Raw genomic sequence first — 20323 nt, 5'->3', positions numbered from 1 at the left:
AACAAATTATCCTCATAGTTAGGGAGGGATTTAAGTCTTCAAGGAAGGGTGCTTTTATCCAAAGCTGAGGGGCTATCTCTTGCATCCTATCTTTTCTCATTTATTGACATTCCCAAATCCACTTGCTGTACCTTAGATAGGCTTTTGTACAACTTCATATGGAAAAACAAGCCACATAAGATAAAAAGAGATGTTATCACCAACAGGGTTTGTGATGGTGGTCTAAATGTCTTAGATTTCACTCTCTTTAATCAGATATCAAAGGTTAACTGGATTAAAAGGTACATCAAAAATCCTCATAGTTTCTGGAATATTATACCTCATTTTGTTTTTCAGAAGTTCGGAGGGCTTCATTTTTTACTACAATGTCCATATATTGTGGGTAAACTTCCTGTGAAACTGGCGGATTTTCACAAGCAGGCTTTAATGTGCTGGGCTTTGTTGTATAAACACAACTTTTCACCTCATAAATGTTTTATATCGAACAATGGGTCGATATTACATAGAAACAAGATGTTATTTAACCATAAATGGTTCTCAAAAAATATTGTTCTTGTCAGCCAATTAGTTGATAATAGTGGGAATCTATTTACACGGAGAGAATTTATGGAAAGATACAACTTTGAGGTTTCAAGCAAGGAATATGCCACTGTTATTAAAGCTATACCTAGTGGGATAAAAACTTTACTTCAGAATAATACATATTTTGGAATATCTCCGATTATAAGCAATATTCAGGTGAATGGCATTGGTCTACTAGATACAAAATTCAACAATCGTTTATTAAGGGATATTTTCTACAGGAAGTCTATTCCCTCTGCAAAATTTTGTTGGGCTTCATCGTTTGATGTAAACTGGCGCCGTGCTTGGCTCACTCCACACAAATTTATGGTGACCAATAAAGTGAAGGAGATCTCCTTTAAGATAATCCATAGATTCTATCCGTGTAATAGCTTGATTTCTAAATACATACTTGATGTTACCAGTGAATGCAGTTTTTGTGAACTAGAAACTGAATCTATTGAACACTTATTCTGTAATTGTTTATATAGTGAAGTGTTCTGGACTGATGTAAAACTATATCTTGGCCTCAAATTGCATACAACCCTTGAAATTTCTAAGTTTGACATATTATTTTACTACACTGATTCCACAATTGAACGTATGTCATAAATCTCTTTATTTTATTAGGAAAATGTTTCATACACAAATCAAAATGTATGAAGAAAAAGCCCCTTTTCTTATTTTTTTTATCTGATGTGGAAAACTATTTAGTCTTTAAAACATATACAAAACAAAATGTAAAAAAACTGTATTCGCTATATGTCTGTATTTGATTTGATATAATGTGGAATAGTTTTATTTAATTTTTTTCTCATTTCTTTGGAATCCCTCTGGCAGTTATGTTTATGTTTTGCATGTTACTGTTAATAATAAAAAAATAATTAAAAAAACATTACTCGAGCTGTCTTGCCTGTATTTTACAAAAAAATAAACTAGGCATATTCTTCAAAAAATAAAAAATAAATAAAAAACGTTTATACATTTCCTGCATGTCCTCCTCTAATAAGGGTGCCCAGGAAACCACTGACCAAAACTTTGGTTCCTCACAATTTTCTTAAAATACAAAACTAACTGATTGAGGTTTATGGTGATGCCCATCTACTGTAGGACTCCAGTTAAGAGCCGGCGGAAGCAGAGATGCAGTTCAGTTGGTTAGCTTTTGTATGGAGTATGGTTTATCTAAAAGAAGACAGAAGCTGCAAATAACAGGCAATAACAGCAATTAACATACATAATGAATCGTCTGTCAATGGAAATAATCAATGACAATATTATGCAAACACAATAAGCATATCAATTGGTTAAGGTTATATAGAAATATAGCCACAGTTAACAATCAATGACCAGAAAGAGGGTGCAGTAGCATGCAACATGGTATGCTGAAGCTATAGCAGGCCAATTTATCAATGGCTACATAGCATGGCAAGCAAACAAATAAATAAACAATATTAAGCTAACAAAAATAGTAAGCATAGCCATAAAGCAGTCCTAGTTAGCATAACAAAGGAAATGCACAAAAAGCGCAACCATTATTAATGTGTCCATTAATTAAAAAAGACCGTACAGGATAAAACTAAAACTGCTTCTCCAATAGAAATCTCCAATTATGGCAATGTTGGCTAGCTAAGCTCATGCATAGAAACACATCGGGTCTAACAGTCGTCTCATGCCGAACTGCGCCTGTGCAGGCCATCAAATCAAAGGCTTAGATATAAAGTAGATTTTCACAAAATTAAAACGTGTCAGTTTGTCACTCTCACAAGGTTGGAGTAATAACAAGTTTAACTACTTAAGACATTGGCTAGGATCTAGGTTGTGCCTTAAGACTTCGAGAAAAACTGAAGATTTTTCACTTCCCTCAATTACTTCTCAAACCCCGGCCTGGTCTGTTTGGTCTGTTTCGCAAGCGTTCCCGGAGGTCTTGCGATGTTGCGCCTCGGAGTTTAAAAACTCTATGCTACAAGTACCAAAAAGAGAACACACAATAGACAAAAAATGTCTGTTTGAGTGATCCATTTGCATTTCGCAGCCGATATCAACTATACAAAAACAATGGTGAGTGAGTCCTCTTCTATAAGATGAAACGCTTGTACTCACATTTCAATGATGCATACTGGTTGTTGTGTGTGTGAGTTGTTTGTTGTGCCCAACTACCCAGCTTCTCCTTCACCAGATCTTCCAGAAGGCTTTTGCGATCCCCCACTCCATATTCATTCATAATATGTTCAACTTTTTTTCCTTGTCCACCTTCCTTCAACCCTCCTTCCTCAAAATTATGTTGCTAGGGTTCATTCAGGTCTCTCGAAAGGATTTCACTGTACGCTGATGATCCATGTTTTTTTTTTATTTTTTTTTTTACAGTAAATCCACAATTTGGATACCTCCACATTCTCATAGAGGATATTGATGATTTTTCTAACCTCTCTGGATTACAACCAAATTATGATAAATGGACATATCTCATATCCCTAAATAAATCATTGATCTCACTACAATACATTTTAATAGAAAGTTAGCAAAAATACATAAGATCTTGCTAACATGGAAAGGAAAATACTTGTCTATCTTTGGACAAATCACCCTGATTAACTCTTTAGTCATATCCCAGTTTACCTATTTGCTTATGGCCTTGTCTACATCTACACTTTCACATGTACCAACACACGGGTGTGATAATTCTACAGTGGTCCCTGTAGTGTACGATCAAACCGGTGTGATTAGAACGCTTATTTAGAAAGACCAGTTTCGAATGACGCACCAATCAGCATTTGAACTGTCCACACTTTTTTCAGAAACATTTTGCACAAACACAGTCCTTACAAAGTTACGTCAAGAATGTGAGACGTTTATTTCTGGATGCAATGTTCAGACATTCATAGAAGTATCTACAGCATAACACAATCATCCAAACCGGAAAATCGCAAAGGTAGGCTACATCCAAAACGCAAATGTAGGCTACATTTGTCCTACTGCTGAGGAAAGATTGACATAACACAAGCGGTCATATTTGTATAACTCTCGCTGACAAACTACAATATGAATTAGCTAATATAAATTACTATTTATAATTAATCACATCACGGGGGAGCTCACCATTGATCGAAATAATTGAGTAAAACACTCTCTAGAAATCGAAAGTAATCCGAAGATTGGTAGTTTCTACGCGCTGCCATGCCTTTTTTCCCCCCACAGAAACCAAAGATAATAAGACAAGATGAGTTTGGTCTGTTTATAGTATGTATGTTCAAGGGGGGGTTCGTCTACCATCGTTCACATCCCACCATTCATTTCCGGGAGTCCTCCAAAAAAATTGTGAACCCTTACTCACCTCATTGTGTTATAACATCTTTGGTCCAACAGACAATTACGTGAAACCCAGAATGCATTATGTCAACAAACATGGCAACAGGCAGCTGGAATGAGCTTAGCTCATCATAATCAGTACAACCTTCAAAAAAGTATTTTACACACATAATATGTGCCCATTACAATCTATGCAAGAATCGGAATGCATGATTTGTCACCGGAAATTGAAAACATGTGAATAAAACAGTGAATATATAAATAATTACCACACAAAACATTTTCTGATAGTGATTTATTGATACAAATGGCGCGTGCAGGCAGTCAATCGCGTAACCTCTTACTCCCACTGAGCCATTCAGTGTTGTTGTTTATGTATATAGCTAGTGAGCTAAGATGTAGCATTGCAATGTCTTTCAAAAGGAGACAACTCACAAATGTGGAAATTCTGGAGATTTTTTAAAATTATGACAATGAGTCTGAGTATGAAAGTCAGGAATCAGATTCTGACAGTGAGGAGCTGCCCCCAACCTTGTAGCCATTGAGAACCCTGAATCTGAGGATCGCCTTGTCCACTGAAGAAGTCCCAGATCCCTTTGAAGATGCTGGTGGTGATGGAGGCAGACCGACAGTGGATGAAGTACAGGAGCACCACAACCCTCGGTGCCCATCCACTGGGGGGTCGTCCTGCTGCAGACAATCCCCTACGCCTCACTGCATGGCATTTTCCCTGAAAAGTCCCTCAAACTGCTGCTCAAGGTAGTCGCACACAGAGGCACTGCAAAATCAGCCTGTCTGGCACCAGGAAAAGTAAGCAGAGGAAGTTGACAAAATACATGTGTTTAGCTTGTGATACACCTCTATGTGTTTCACCTTGCTTTGAGGAGTATCATATGCTCAAGCACTATTGAGCACATCTGCAGCAATTAGTGACTGACTGACCTGACAGGTGACCTGCCATGATACTATGCCTTGAGAGGTGGGGGTGGAAATGCAGTTGTTGTTCAGTCGCTGCATGAATATTAAATACGGGTTATGCATGTTCAGTTTTTTTTCCTCTAGTAAAACAAGTTGTTGAACCAACCACCAATACTGCAATAAAATAGACAACTATTACATATTGGCCTATGTGTTTTCTTGCTGTGTTTTCATCCAGTAAAACTGTTAAGGAGTGAACACTAGCATGCAAAAGCTGGCCTCAATCTTCAGCTCGAAAGATGTCCAGCTCCAGTTCCAGTTATGATATTGGCAAATACTGTCTGTGGTTTCTGAAAGTACATAATAAAGAGGAATTATTAATTAGAATACAATATAAGGATATAGCAATAAAACAATATTATAAAGAAGTAACAATAAACACTGCTATAAAAATAGTATATTGCATTGACAAAACTCACAAATTTGAGTTATAACAGTAAGAAACGAACTTTTGAGCTCCACAAGGGGGCAAGGCAGGGCAGAACAGAGCTATGCTAAATAGACCAAATAAACAAACCATGGTCATATTTTTAATTTATTTAACTAGACAAGTCATTTAACAACAAATTATTATTTACAATGACGGCCTACACCGGCCAAACTCGGACAACGCTAGGCCAATTGTGTGCCGCCCTATGGGACTCCCAATCACAGCCGGTTGTGATACAGCCTGGATTCAAACCAGGGTGTCTGTTGTGACGCCTCTAGCACTGAGATGCAGTGCCGTAGACAGCTGCGCCACTTGGGAGTCATAAGACCAGGGTAGCTTCAAAATACAACACATGCTAATAATTCTCTGATGCAATTAGCATTGTTTTCCAGCGCTAATAGAATAATGTAGCTAGCTACCACCGAGGTAAAGATATTTGACGGATATTCACGCTTTCAAACCTCAATAGCTTTAAAACCACTTGAGCCACAGACTCAAAATAAGTGTCATGATGTTGGAAAGATTGCGCACAACATTGCACAGGTCTTATTTTCTCGATTTGGACATTAATTCACTTTCCAAAGCTAATAAACATCTGGAAATGTGAGCAGCATTTTGTATTCCTAGTTGAATTAGTTAGGGAGCGTAAACGAAGTACAAACTTTTTTTACCTTCAAATTTCAATTGCTCCTTGGTCATGTGACCTACTGACTTCAAACAAGTTTCAGAATGTCCACTGAGTGGGCCTACACATTGCACACCCTTTAGTTTGTCCATTTTCATCTCACATAGTTTTACATGAATTTTTCAAAATGTAAAATTTCAATAGCTCCTTGGTCATGTGAACTAATGACTTCAAACAAGGTTCAGAATGTCCACTGACTACCCTTCTATATTGCACACCCTTTAGTTTGTCAATTTTCATCTCACAAGATTTTACATGAATTTTTCGAAATGTAAAATTTCCATAGCTCCTTGGTCATGTGACCTAGTGACTTCAAACAAGGTTCAGAATGTCCACTGACTATACCTTCATATCGCACACTCTGATGTTTGTCTACTTTCATCTCATGCTATTAGACTTAACACAGACGTTCCACGAGCGGAACGCCTCACCAATATCCAATGGTAGCGCCTGGCCCGAAATTGGAAAAACCTTAAAAATGCTATAATTTCAATTTCTCAAACATATGACTATTTTACACCATTTGAAAGATAAGACTCTCCTTTATCTAACCCCATTGTCCAATTTCAAAAAGGCTTTACAACGAAAGCAAAACATTAGATTATGTCAGGAGAGTACCCTCCCAAAAATAATCACACAGCCATTTTCAAAGCATGCATATATGTCACAAAAACCAAAACCACAGCTAAATGCAGCACTAACCTTTGATGATCTTCATCAGATGACACTCCTAGGACATTATGTTATACAATACATGCATGTTTTGTTCAATCAAGTTCATATTTATATCAAAAAACAGCTTTTTACATTACCATGTTTTGTTCAGAACTAGCATACCCACCGCAAACTTCCGGTGAATTTACTAAATTACTCACGATTAACGTTCACAAAATGCATAACAATTATTTTAAGAATTATAGATACAGAACTCCTTTATGCAATCGCCTTTCAGATTTTAAAATAGCTTTTCGGTGAAAGCACATTTTGCAATATTCTGAGTAGATAGCCCGGCCATCACGGCTAGCTAATTTGACACCCACCAAGTTTGGCCCTCACCAAAGTCAGATTTACTATAAGAAAAATTGGATTACCTTTGCTGTTCTTCGTCAGAATGCACTCCCAGGACTTCCACTTCAACAACAAATGTTGTTTTGGTTCGAAATAATCCATAGTTATATGCAAATGGCTCCGTTTTGTTCGTGCGTTCAAGTCACTATCCGAAGGGTGACGCGCCGGCGCATTTCGTGACAAGAAAATTCAAAATATTCCATTACCGTACTTCGAAGCATGTCAAACGCTGTTTAAAATCAATTTTTATGCGATTTTTCTCGTAAAATAGCGATAATATTCCAACTGCGCGACGTTGTATTCGTTCAAACACTGAAAGAAAAAAATGGAGTCATCTCGTGCACGCACGCACCAGTGTCATTGTTCCCAGAAGGACCACTCACAAAAACCCCTGCTGTTTTTCGCCCAGAGACTGGAGAGCTCTCATTCAACTTTCTGGCGCCTTCTGAGAGCCAATGAAAGCCTTAGAAAATGTCACGTTATAGCAGAGATGCTGTATTTTTGATAGAGATGCCCTAGAAGTAGAACAAATGGTCAGAGAGGGCAATTCCTGTACAGAATCTTCTCAGGTTTTGGCCTGCCATATGAGTTCTGTTATACTCACAGACACCATTCAAACAGTTTTAGAAACTTTAGAGTGGTTTCTATTCAAATCTACTAATTATATGCATATTCTAGTTTCTGGGCAGGAGTAGTAACCAGATTAAATCAGGTACGTTTTTTATCCGGCCGTGAAAATACTGCCCCCTATCCCAAACAGGTTAAATCTGTAAGCTTTGCAGGCCTTCATTTTACATGGTTGTTACATTTTTTGGCGCAATAACTTATCTTTCACATGGACACTGAAAAGATCTGCAAATGGCTGTATGTGGTATGGATCAAGGACAGGAGAGGTGTTCGAACAAAGGTGCTTAAAGGAAGGCGCACAGGTAGGCCTCATGAAAAACAATGTTTCATATGCTCTTTTTAATCACAGTAATAGGCAGTGATTTGTCAGTCAGAGTGAGCTTAATAACGTGAAATAATCCTTTTCATAGCATCACTTTCATATACTGTACATTAAGACAAATCCTTCTACGTTGAGAATTAGAACAGTTACATAACCTGATAATCACTTGATATTTGTGTGCGTTCACAACAAGCCACCTGCAGACAACTTACAAAATGCAATAGTGCATTTGAGGGTTCGTTTTTCTGATGAAAATAGTTATTTGATGCATGGACTACTATTTCTAACTGGAATAATTAATTCCTACGTCTTTTGTGAGTAAAATCCTTTTTCCAAAATTGATTTAAGTACATTTTTGTGAAGCAGTATGAGAGTTGTGATATGGGTCATTTAATAGTAAAATCATTTAAGGGATCAATACATTTCTATATTGCTTCCCCAGTATCTGCATGAACCATCAGGCCAAGTGTTTTTGGTTGACCCTGCTGGACAGAAAGAGAAGGAGGAATCGGAACACGCTGCATTCAAATTCAGGTCTTAGTAATTCCATTGTACTGGATCTAATCATATTAGCATTTTACATACATTCATAAGTGCAATAACTTATTATGACATACTGTGAAAAACACTCTTGGCTGCTGGCTCTGTCACTTTCAGACATGCGCAGAGCAGACTGAAAGGGGAAGGGTAGCTCTTGACTTGAACCACAGGGGTTCTCTGTAAAGAGAGAGTAATCCAAAAGGCATAGACACACCCCTTGACTTTCAATTGGCACCGTTGACCTGTACGTATTCTCTCCTGATTGGCTCTGTGGTGCACAGTCTGGCAGTCTGACTAAAGTGCCAGAGGTATGAGGAGAGACATCCTCCTTTGTATTTATGGGAACAAATATTTCCTAACACTTTGGATCTTATTCTTGGACAGTTAGACGACAATGCAAAAACATTTTTTTTTTACTAATTACTGTCCATGAGTAACCTCAACCTTGTGGGTCTGTGGGTGTTTGGGCCAATAAAATGGCAACTCAATTCTACCACTGACTAGTCTCTCATGCCCCTATGAACGGGTACACAGGGCAATAGTTTTTAATCTAAACCAGCCCTTTTTTACTGGAGTACACTAACCCCTAATTGGGGATCTTTTCTTGACACACAGTAGCAGTTTACCAGATAAGAAGTCAAGAAGATCAAAAAGTTGATTGTTGTAAGGGTTATTGACTGTACATTTGTTTATTCCATGTGTAACTCTGTGTTGTTGTTGTTTGTGTCACACTGCTTTGCTTTATCTTGGCCAGGTCGCAGTTGTAAATGATAACTTGTTCTCAACTGGCTTACCTGGTTGAATAAAAGTTAAATAAAAAAATACTGTATGTGGGAATGTCTTATGTCCGTCCTACATGTAGTGTTGGTACATGGAATATTCCTCAACTGCATATATCATAAATTGCTATTGCAAATAGAAGTATTATGTTCAACAACTGACATTTTCAGATATTATTTTGACAAACAAACTTTGGTGCTTAAAATTCATTCTCTATTGTCATAGAGTTGGTGGGCACTGTCATCTGTGATCTTTGTGCTATGACTTTCTTTAAGCACGTACTGATGAAACTGTCACTTCATATTTTTTTCTTAAAGTCTACAGACGCTCTACATTCATTTACTCTGTGATAGGGTTGGATCATATATGCTACTTTTATTATTGTCCTGTAAATGGTTCAGTGCCTATAATTTAGGCTGTGTGTAGAATGGGGCATAAATGAAATTACCTCTACAACTAAATTACTACTAGTAATAAGTAATAAGGAAAACAGCATGCAAATTTGGCTTGTGTATTCATTTGCCTATAATCAGAATTCCATTATGTTTACATAAAAAAGAGAATACTTCAAAATGAGAAGATCCTGCCATTGAAAAGACAACTGGGTGGACATAAAGTGGAAAGGAGGGGAAATAACTCACACCATGCAGCAGGACACCTTCAGCTGCGGGGTCTTTGTAATGCAGGTTTGATAGTTATATTTTCAGTAATGAATGGTTAGCTGTTATGTGACAATTAGGTCAAAAATTCTATTTTCTGTTGAAGATGGCCAAGGAAGTTGCACAGAACTTCCCCAACATCCCCTCCCAAATTGATATGGAACCTTCAAAAACACATGGAGCAACTGAGAAAAGAAATGACTGAATATATTCTAAAAATGTCTGGTATGTAATGACATTTAATTCAAAGTAAATGTAAATTCTTTATTTTTATGTAGTTGTGTGGGACAGCCATATGTTCAGTTTATGCCTATGATTTCAGAGTTCAACAAAGCCAACAACTGCTTCATGTGTGCCACTGATAAAGAACCTGGATGTGGCCCAAAGACTGACTAGGTTAGTAACTTTATTTAACATGTTTATAATCTTCTGACAACAGTGACGGCATGTAAGACAATTTATGATATAACACAATGGATGGCTAATTCGTCATTCGTCATATGGCATTGATTATTTATAATGTGTTACGCTTTGTTTTAGATTGAATGTTTTGCATGCCAACGGTGGTTCCATGTGCTGTGCCTAAGAATGAAGACAAAAGAGTTCAACAGAGTGAAGAACACAAACTGGAAGTGCAGTCGCACTTAGCTTCGCTCCACAGGTAATATTACACTTCTTTACATTACAACGGTTTGGTTTGTTTGATCTGAGCAATTTTTCTTAGCTATCAAAGATAATTGTGTAGTTTAGAGTAATTAGAGTAATTATCGAGGCTAGCTATTTTTTCGTCCTCCTAACGTAGTCAACACTGCTAGCTGCTAGCTAGTCAACACTGCTAGCTAGTCAACACTGCTAGCTAGCCAACCTCTACCGACTAGCAGCACTGTAGAAACTATTACATTACAACGGAACGACTTGATTACTGTAGTGTTAGTTAGCTAGCTACATAGTTGTCTTTGTATATAAGATAATTGTGTAGTTTAGAGTAATTATCGAGGTTAGCTAGCCAGCCGCGACGCGACGCCTTGTCCAGACTCCAGACTTAGTCAACACACCTAGTCATCAAACCCACTGCTAGCTAGTGGGTTTGCTAGCTAGCCAACCGTTACCGACTAGCAGCGCTGTAGATACTAATACATTACAACGGAACGATTTGACTAGTGCAGTGTTAGCTAGCTAGCTACATAGTTGTCTTTGTCATAGCTTGATAATTGTGTAGTTTAGTAATTATCGAGGTTAGCTAGCCAGCTATTTCCGTCCCCCGCGACGCCATTGTTCCATACCTAGCCAACTATTACCGACGAGCAGCATTGTAGAAACTAAATACATTACAAAGGAACGTCTTGATTAGTGTTATGTTAGCTAGCTACAAAGTTGCTTTTGTATAATAGCCAACCTCTACCGACTAGCAGCACTGTAGAAACTATTACATCACAACGGAACGACTTGATTAGTGTCGTGTTAGTGTTAGTTAACTAGCATTTTCGTCATTTTAGTCAATAAGATTTTCGCAACGTAAGCTTAACTTTCTGAACATTCGAGACGTGTAGTCCACTTGTCATTCCAATCTCCTTTGCATTAGCGTAGCCTCTTCTGTAGCTTGTCAACTATGTGTCTGTCTATCCCTGTTCTCTCCCCTCTGCACAGGCCATACAAACGCTTCACACCGCTGCCACTCTAACCTGGTGGTCCCAGCGCGCACGACCCACGTGGAGTTCCAGGTCTCCAGCAGCCTCTGGAACTGCCGGTCTGCGGCCAACAAGGCTGAGTTCATCTCAGCCTATGCTACCCTCCAGTCCCTAGACTTCCTGGCGCTGACGGAAACATGGATTACCACAGATAACACTGCTACTCCTACTGCTCTCTCCTCGTCTGCCCATGTGTTCTCGCATACCCCTAGAGCATCGAGCCAGCGGGGTGGTGGCACTGGAATCCTCATCTCTCCCAAGTGGACATTCTCTCTTTCTCCCCTGACCCATCTGTCTATCTCCTCATTTGAATTCCATGCTGTCACAGTTACCAGCCCTTTCAAGCTTAACATCCTTATCATTTATCGCCCTCCAGGTTCCCTTGGAGAGTTCATCAATGAGCTTGACGCCTTGATAAGTTCCTTTCCTGAGGATGGCTCACCTCTCACAGTTCTGGGTGACTTTAACCTCCCCACGTCTACCTTTGACTCATTCCTCTCTGCCTCCTTCTTTCCACTCCTCTCCTCTTTTGACCTCACCCTCTCACCTTCCCCCCCTACTCACAAGGCAGGCAATACGCTTGACCTCATCTTTACTAGATGCTGTTCTTCCACTAATCTCATTGCAACTCCCCTCCAAGTCTCCGACCACTACCTTGTATCCTTTTCCCTCTCGCTCTCATCCAACACTTCTCACTCTGCCCCTACTCGGATGGTATTGCGCCGTCCCAACCTTCGCTCTCTCTCTCCCGCTACTCTCTCCTCTTCCATCCTATCATCTCTTCCCTCTGCTCAAACCTTCTCCAACCTATCTCCTGATTCTGCCTCCTCAACCCTCCTCTCCTCCCTTTCTGCATCCTTTGATTTTCTCTGTCCCCTATCCTCCAGGCCGGCTCGGTCCTCCCCTCCTGCTCCGTGGCTCGACGACTCACTGCGAGCTCACAGAACAGGGCTCCGGGCAGCCGAGCGGAAATGGAGGAAAACTCGCCTCCCTGCGGACCTGGCATCCTTTCACTCCCTCCTCTCTACATTTTCCTCTTCTGTCTCTGCTGCTAAAGCCACTTTCTACCACTCTAAATTCCAAGCATCTGCCTCTAACCCTAGGAAGCTCTTTGCTACCTTCTCCTCCCTCCTTAATCCTCCTCCCCCTCCCCCCCTCCTCCCTCTCTGCGGATGACTTCGTCAACCATTTTGAAAAGAAGGTTGATGACATCCGATCCTCGTTTGCTAAGTCAAACGACACCGCTGGTCCTGCTCACACTGCCCTACCCTGTGCTTTGACCTCTTTCTCCCCTCTCTCTCCAGATGAAATCTCGCGTCTTGTGACGGCCGGCCGCCCAACAACCTGCCCACTTGACCCTATCCCCTCCTCTCTTCTCCAGACCATTTCCGGAGACCTTCTCCCCTACCTCACCTCGCTCATCAACTCATCCTTGACCGCTGGCTACGTTCCTTCCGTCTTCAAGAGAGCGAGAGTTGCACCCCTTCTGAAAAAACCTACACTCGATCCCTCCGATGTCAACAACTACAGACCAGTATCCCTTCTTTCTTTTCTCTCCAAAACTCTTGAACGTGCCGTCCTTGGCCAGCTCTCCTGCTATCTCTCTCAGAATGACCTTCTTGATCCTAATCAGTCAGGTTTCAAGACTGGGCATTCAACTGAGACTGCTCTTCTCTGTGTCACGGAGGCTCTCCGCACTGCTAAAGCTAACTCTCTCTCCTCTGCTCTCATCCTTCTAGACCTATCTGCTGCCTTTGATACTGTGAACCATCAGATCCTCCTCTCCACCCTCTCCGAGCTGGGCATCTCCGGCGCGGCCCACGCTTGGATTGCGTCCTACCTGACAGGTCGCTCCTACCAGGTGGCGTGGCGAGAATCTGTCTCCGCACCACGTGCTCTCACCACTGGTGTCCCCCAGGGCTCTGTTCTAGGCCCTCTCCTATTCTCACTATACACCAAGTCACTTGGCTCTGTCATATCCTCACATGGTCTCTCCTATCATTGCTATGCAGATGACACACAATTAATCTTCTCCTTTCCCCCTTCTGATAACCAGGTGGCGAATCGCATCTCTGCATGTCTGGCAGACATATCAGTGTGGATGACGGATCACCACCTCAAGCTGAACCTCGGCAAGACGGAGCTGCTCTTCCTCCCGGGGAAGGACTGCCCGTTCCATGATCTCACCATCACGGTTGACAACTCCCTTGTGTCCTCCTCCCAGAGTGCTAAGAACCTTGGCGTGACCCTGGACAACACCCTGTCGTTCTCCACTAACATCAAGGCGGTGACCCGATCCTGTAGGTTCATGCTCTACAACATTCGCAGAGTACGACCCTGCCTCACACAGGAAGCGGCGCAGGTCCTAGTCCAGGCACTTGTCATCTCCCGTCTGGATTACTGCAACTCGCTGTTGGCTGGGCTCCCTGCCTGTGCCATTAAACCCCTACAACTCATCCAGAACGCCGCAGCCCGTCTGGTGTTCAACCTTCCCAAGTTCTCTCACGTCACCCCGCTCCTCCGCTCTCTCCACTGGCTTCCAGTTGAAGCTCGCATCCGCTACAAGTCCATGGTGCTTGCCTACGGAGCTGTGAGGGGAACGGCACCTCCGTACCTTCAGGCTCTGATCAGGCCCTACACCCAAACAAGGGCACGTTCATCCACCTTTGGCCTGCTCGCCTCCCTACCTCTGAGGAAGCACAGTTCCCGCTCAGCCCAGTCAAAACTGTTCGCTGCTCTGGCACCCCAATGGTGGAACAAGCTCCCTCACGACGCCAGGACAGCGGAGTCAATCACCACCTTCCGGAGACACCTGAAACCCCACCTCTTTAACTTGTTGGGGCTAGGGGGCAGTATTTACACGGCCGGATAAAAAACGTACCCGATTTAATCTGGTTACTAATCCTACCCAGTAACTAGAATATGCATATACTTATTATATATGGTTAAACATGGTTAAATAGTCGTAAATCTCTGCCTGATTTAGCTTTTCGTATATTTGGCATTTTTGTACATGTTCTGTATTTCCACTGAAGAAAGCAATAATTAATCAACACACTACTGTAAATAAATTGACACTCCCTACTATAAAATGGAAATTGCTCTCCGTAAATAAATGGTGACAAATGCTCAGTCTGAAGACATTCAGCTATGGGTTTCACAGCCCTATAATAATGATACAAGTTATTTCCACTTAAAAAGGGTTTATTTACAACCTCTGGAGTATAACATATTGAGCACAGTGGTATAGGAGAGTCTGACATATAATTCTAGTCTTCACCAATGACAACCAAGAGGGGCCTAGCTTCGTCGTTCATGACTGGGAAAGGCCTCGATTCTAAGCCGTAAGAAATCCTACATCCATCTCATTAGATCAGAAGAGGATGGATCTACAGTGATTCCTATTACTAAAAAAAGGATAGATGTGTTTTGCTGCATAACACACTTACATTATTTGTCTACCCATATGATGTGGATCATTGTGAGGTTATTTGATATATAATCTTCAGTAACAAAATAACACCATGGTTGTAATGACACTTTAAACAGGTAGTTTGTAAATTTGTAGAATGTGTTTGTTTTGGGTTCACATTGTTAAGTTAACTTATGTAAATGTCTAGTCACAGAGGACTTTATTCTGAATAAGTGGTCAGGGCATTGCACTTTTCATTCCGCTTCAGGCAACTTTGATATAAGGCTTGATCACACCTGTAGTGACTACTTCTATCCATCACACCCATTGTTGCTCATCCATTGTTCACTAGATATATCAAAGTAATTACACCCAACATAATGTTGAAAAACAGAGTGCTTTCCACTACTAGATCACATAACTAGACGTGATCCCAAAGCTGCCACCAATGTAGTGTAAGAAAGTGAAAGCCGCAACAGGGACTCTAACCAGGACTCATAAGTGGCAAAGTGAGCTCTAACGGCCATTGCCATGAAAGCCTAGTAGGCCTCTGGGCAGAGAATGTCACTGGTGTAGAGAGGAGTAGGCAGGAGGCAGTCGCAGGTTTAGAACTACTGAATTTCTTTTAGCACCATAAATCAAAGCGCGACGAAACCCAAACGCTGTTGTGCTCAAAATGTATCTTCATTTTTAAAAAAAGCACAGGGCGAACCCAAAGTGCAAAATATAAAGTACTCAGGAACTAGTAAACAAGCTTCCTCTCAGAAAAACAAGTAACATCTACAATCACCGACAAAGACAAATGGCAGAGGGAGTATATATACAGTGATAGAGTGGGGATTGGAACCAGGTGTGTGTAATGATGGCGAGCCAATCCGGGGTTGATGAGTGAAGGGCGTTTGCCAGCAGTAGGTTCGGCAGCAGCGAGAAGGCAGGCAACGCCGAACGCCTGAGATGAACATGAGGGGTAGCCAAAGCGAAGGCTGGTGTGACAGAGACAGCAGGCCTACAATGCTGGCATATGCCTTGTTACAATAACCTAAGTATATAACATGATTGACACGACCATAATAATCATCATGAAACAGCCTTGGAAGTGCCATAAGTGTAAACCAACATAATTCATTATTTTACATTAACCTGTTTAACCTCTTGGCGTTCCCCTAGGATAGGGGGCGCTACAGCGATTTTTGAAAAACATTCGTGCCCATTTTAAACAGCCTCCTACTCAAACTCAGAAGCTAGGATATGCATATAATTAATACTTGTGGATAGAAAACACCCTAAAGTTTCTAAAACTGTTTGAATGGTGTCTGTGAGTATAACAGAACTCATATGGCAGTCAAAACCCCGAGACAGATCGAAACAGGAAGTGGAATTCTGAATTGCGAACTCAACTTCATCACGTTGCCTATTAATCACACCGTGAGCTATGGTTCATTGAGCACTTCCTATTGCTTCCACTAGATGTCCCCAGTCTTTACAAAGTGGTTTGAGTCTCCTACTGTTAAAACTGAATGAATGAGACGCTGTTGAAATTGGTCACATGAGGAGGGCCATCACCATTATGACGCCGGCGGCCCTGGCTTCCCTCCCCTTTCGAAACGTTTTGAAAGACAATGCAATCATCCTCCTTGAATCTTATTGGCTCTCTTGTTGAAAATGGCGCTGAAGATTTATGTTATACAACGTTTGACATGTTTGAACGAACCTAAATGGGAAAAAAATGCATTTTCTCGAAATAGCTGTCCCGCAGCCGACGGAGCATTTGGATCAGCCTTCAGACGCGCTAACAAGAACAAGCTCTTGGAACATAAAGGAGTAATTTTTTGAACGAAAATACATTTGTTGTGGACCTGGGATCCCTGGAAGTGCTTTCTGATGAAGACAACCAAAGGTAAGGGATTATTGACAATAGTATACAAGACTAGATGTGATATGCGATTGTTCCAAGATGGCGCTGACCTGTACCGTTAGCCTATTTTTCAGAGTATCGCATCCCCTTTCATCGCAAAGTATGATTACCCAGTAAAGTTATTTTTAAATCTGGCATTACAGGTGCTTTCAAGAGATATTCATCTATAAATCTTAGAATGACAATATTACAATTTAAAATCGTTTTCGAATAGTAATTTAGTAAATTGTAGCGCTGTTTCATAGGATGCATTTGAGGGAAAATAGTTAGTCAACGTTACGCACCGATGTAAAATGCTGTTTTTATATATAAATATGAACTTTATCGAACAAAAGAATGCATGTATTGTGTAACATGACGTCCTAGGTGTGTCATCTGATGAAGATTGTCAAAGGTTAGTGCTGCATTTAGCTGTTTTTTGGTTATTTGTAATGCATGTGGTTGGTCGGAAAATGGCTATGTGGCTACTTTTACGATATACTCCTCTAACATAATCTAATGTTTTGCTTTTGCTGTAAAGCCTTTTTGAAATCGGACGACGTGGTTCGATTCAGGAGAGGTGTATCTATAAAACGATATAATTTGAAAAAAAATTTAAAAAAAAAATAAATTTAAATTTTGTTATGCTAATGGCGATATGATTTTTCGCTGGATGTCCGTCCAGGCCGCACAGGGGTTAACTGCATTGATATGGCTTAAGTGATCATAGTCCATACTCGTTATCATTGCAAATACCATGCAGTTGCACCAGGAAAATTTTAACCAAACAGACTGTTTTTTGCAGGTCTTCTGTTTCCCCACCGTTATTGATGAATTAATTTCCCATCATGAAAATGGATCCCCATTCCCCAATCAAATACCTTCATTGATACCCCCCCCCAAAAAAAATTACAGATTTTTACACCAATCTGGCAACCCTCATAAAATCCGACATAGCACCAGTATCCTAAAGTATTAAGCGAAAACAAGCATATAAAACAGCATTGGCATTAATAAAAAAATAAAAAACAATGTATGGCTACTATTATATTATAAGTATTTCGGTTACAACCTGGTTGATTAATAATTTTGGGTTGTGAACACGTTTGTTTTTTTATATAAATAAATGTGCGACACAAAAAAAAGGCAGTGTAGAACAACATTGCCCAACATGCATTGCTCCAATAAGTTTCAAAAGAATGTTCAGAAGTTTTCCCCAAAAACATGTATTTTCCTACGAACTACAGTGAGGGAAAAAAGAATTTGATCCCCTGCTGATTTTGTACATTTGCCCACTGAAAAAGAAATGATAAGTCTGTAATTTTAATGGTAGGTTTATTTGAATGGTGAGAGACAGAATAACAACAAAAGAATCCAGAAAAAACGCATGTCAAAAATGTTATACATTGATTTGCATTTTAATGAGGGAAATAAGTATTTGACCCCCTCTCAATCAGGAAGATTTCTGGCTCACAGGTGTCTTTTATACAGGTAACGAGCTGAGATTAGGAGCACACTCTTAAAGGGAGTGCTCCGAATCTCAGCTTGTTACCTGTATAAAAGATACCTGTCCACAGAAGCAATCAATCAGATTCCAAACTCTCCACCATGGCCAAGATCAAAGAGCTCTCCAAGGATGTCAGGGACAAGATTGTAGACCTACACAAGGCTGAAATGGGCTACAAGAACATCGCCAAGCAGCTTGGTGAGAAGGTGACAACAGTTGGTGTGACTTTTCGCAAATGGAAGAAACACAAAAGAACTGTCAATCTCCCTCGGCCTGGGGCTCCATGCATGATCTCACCTCGGAGTTGCAATGATCATGAGAACGGTGATGAATCAGCCCAGAACTACACGGGAGGATCTTGTCAATGATCACAAGGCAGCTGGGACCATAGTCACCAAGAAAACAATTGGTAACACACTACGCCGTGAAGGACTGAAATCCTGCAGCGCCCGCAAGGTCCCCCTGCTCAAGAAAGCACATATAAATGCCCGTCTGAAGTTTGCCAATGAACATCTGAATGATTCAGAGGACATGTACCGTCATAAACCTACCATTAAAATGATAGACTGATAATTTCTTTGTCAGTGGGCAAACGTACAAAATCAGCAAGGGATCAAATACTTTTTCCCCTCACTGTAACTGTGAATTAGCAGCGAGCTAAATGTGACTATTACAATTAGAACATGATAGCTAACTCGCCCTTACAGAAATAACATACAAAAGCACATCCCAGGATGCCCCCGACATATAGCAGGTACATTACACATCCACTGCATTCGGAAAGTATTTAGACCCCTTCACTTTTTCCACATTTTTGTTACGTTACAACCTTATCCTAAAATAGATTCAATTTTTTTCCCCCCTCCCTCACACAATACCCCATAATGACAAAGCAAAAACAGGCTTTTAGAAATGTTTGCTTATTGATTAAAAATAAAAACTGAAATATCACATTTACATAAGTATCCAAACCCTTTACTAAGTACTTTGTTGAAGCACCTTTGGCAGTGATTACAGCCTTGTGTCTTCTTGGCTATGACGCTACAAGCTTGGCACACCTGTATTTGGGGAGTTTCTCGCATTCTTCTTTGCAGATCCTCTCAAACTCTGTCAGGTTGGATGGGGAGCGTCGCTGCACAGCTATTTTCAGGTCTATCCAGATTGGGTTTGGGTCTGGGCTCTCAAGGACATTCAGAGACGTGTCCCAAAGGGACTCCTGCGTTGTCTTGTCTGTGTGCTTATCCTGTAAGAAGGTGAACCTTTGCCCCAGTGTGAGGTCCTGAGTGCTCTGGAGCAGGTTTTCATCAAGTATCTCTCTGTACTTTACTCCGTTCATCTGTCCCTCAATCCTGACTAGTCTCCCAGTCCCTGCTGCTGAAGAAAATCCCCACAGCATGATTCTGCCACCACCATGCTTCACCGTAGGGATGGTATTGGCCAGGTGATTAGCGGTGCCTGATTTCCTCCAGACGTGACGCATGGCATTCATAGTTCAATCTTGGTTTCATCAGACCAGATAATCTTGTTTCTCATGGCCTGAGAGTCCTTTAGGTGCCTTTTGGCAAACTCCAAGCGGGCTGTCATGGGCATTTTACTGAGGAGTGGCTTCCATCTGACCACTCTACAATAAAGGCCTGATTGGTGGAGTGCTGCAGAGATGGTTGTCCTTCTGGAAAGTTCTCCCATCTCCACAGAGGAACTCTGGAGCTCTGTCAGACTGACCATTGGGTTCTTGGTCACATCCCTGACCAAGGCCCTTTTACCCCGATTGCTCAGTTTGGCCGGGCGGCCAGTTCTAGGAAGAGTCTTGGGTGTTCAGCACTTCTTCCATTTAAGAATGATGGAGGCGACTGTGTTCTTGGGGAC

General features: G+C 41.0%; 2 long non-coding RNA genes across 2 annotated transcripts in view; one reads left to right on the top strand and one right to left on the bottom strand.

Annotated features, from left to right (window-relative positions):
• Positions 1 to 4152: 4152 nt before the first annotated feature.
• Positions 4153 to 20323, bottom strand: part of LOC115198617 (uncharacterized) — a 41315-nt gene continuing 25144 nt past the window's right edge. The window contains exon 2 of the long non-coding RNA XR_003879264.1: positions 4153 to 5135. This is a non-coding gene — a long non-coding RNA (uncharacterized LOC115198617). The remainder of the gene's footprint in view (positions 5136 to 20323) is intronic.
• Positions 9895 to 10141, top strand: LOC115198618 (uncharacterized). The gene is made up of 2 exons (XR_003879265.1): positions 9895 to 9983; positions 10063 to 10141. It is a non-coding gene; the product is annotated as an uncharacterized LOC115198618 (long non-coding RNA).

Source organism: Salmo trutta, chromosome 8, assembly GCF_901001165.1.
Source record: "Salmo trutta chromosome 8, fSalTru1.1, whole genome shotgun sequence".
NCBI classification, from domain to species: domain Eukaryota; kingdom Metazoa; phylum Chordata; class Actinopteri; order Salmoniformes; family Salmonidae; genus Salmo; species Salmo trutta.
The sequence above is the reverse complement of the archived record's forward strand: the minus strand, read 5'-3'. Positions and strand labels throughout refer to the sequence as shown.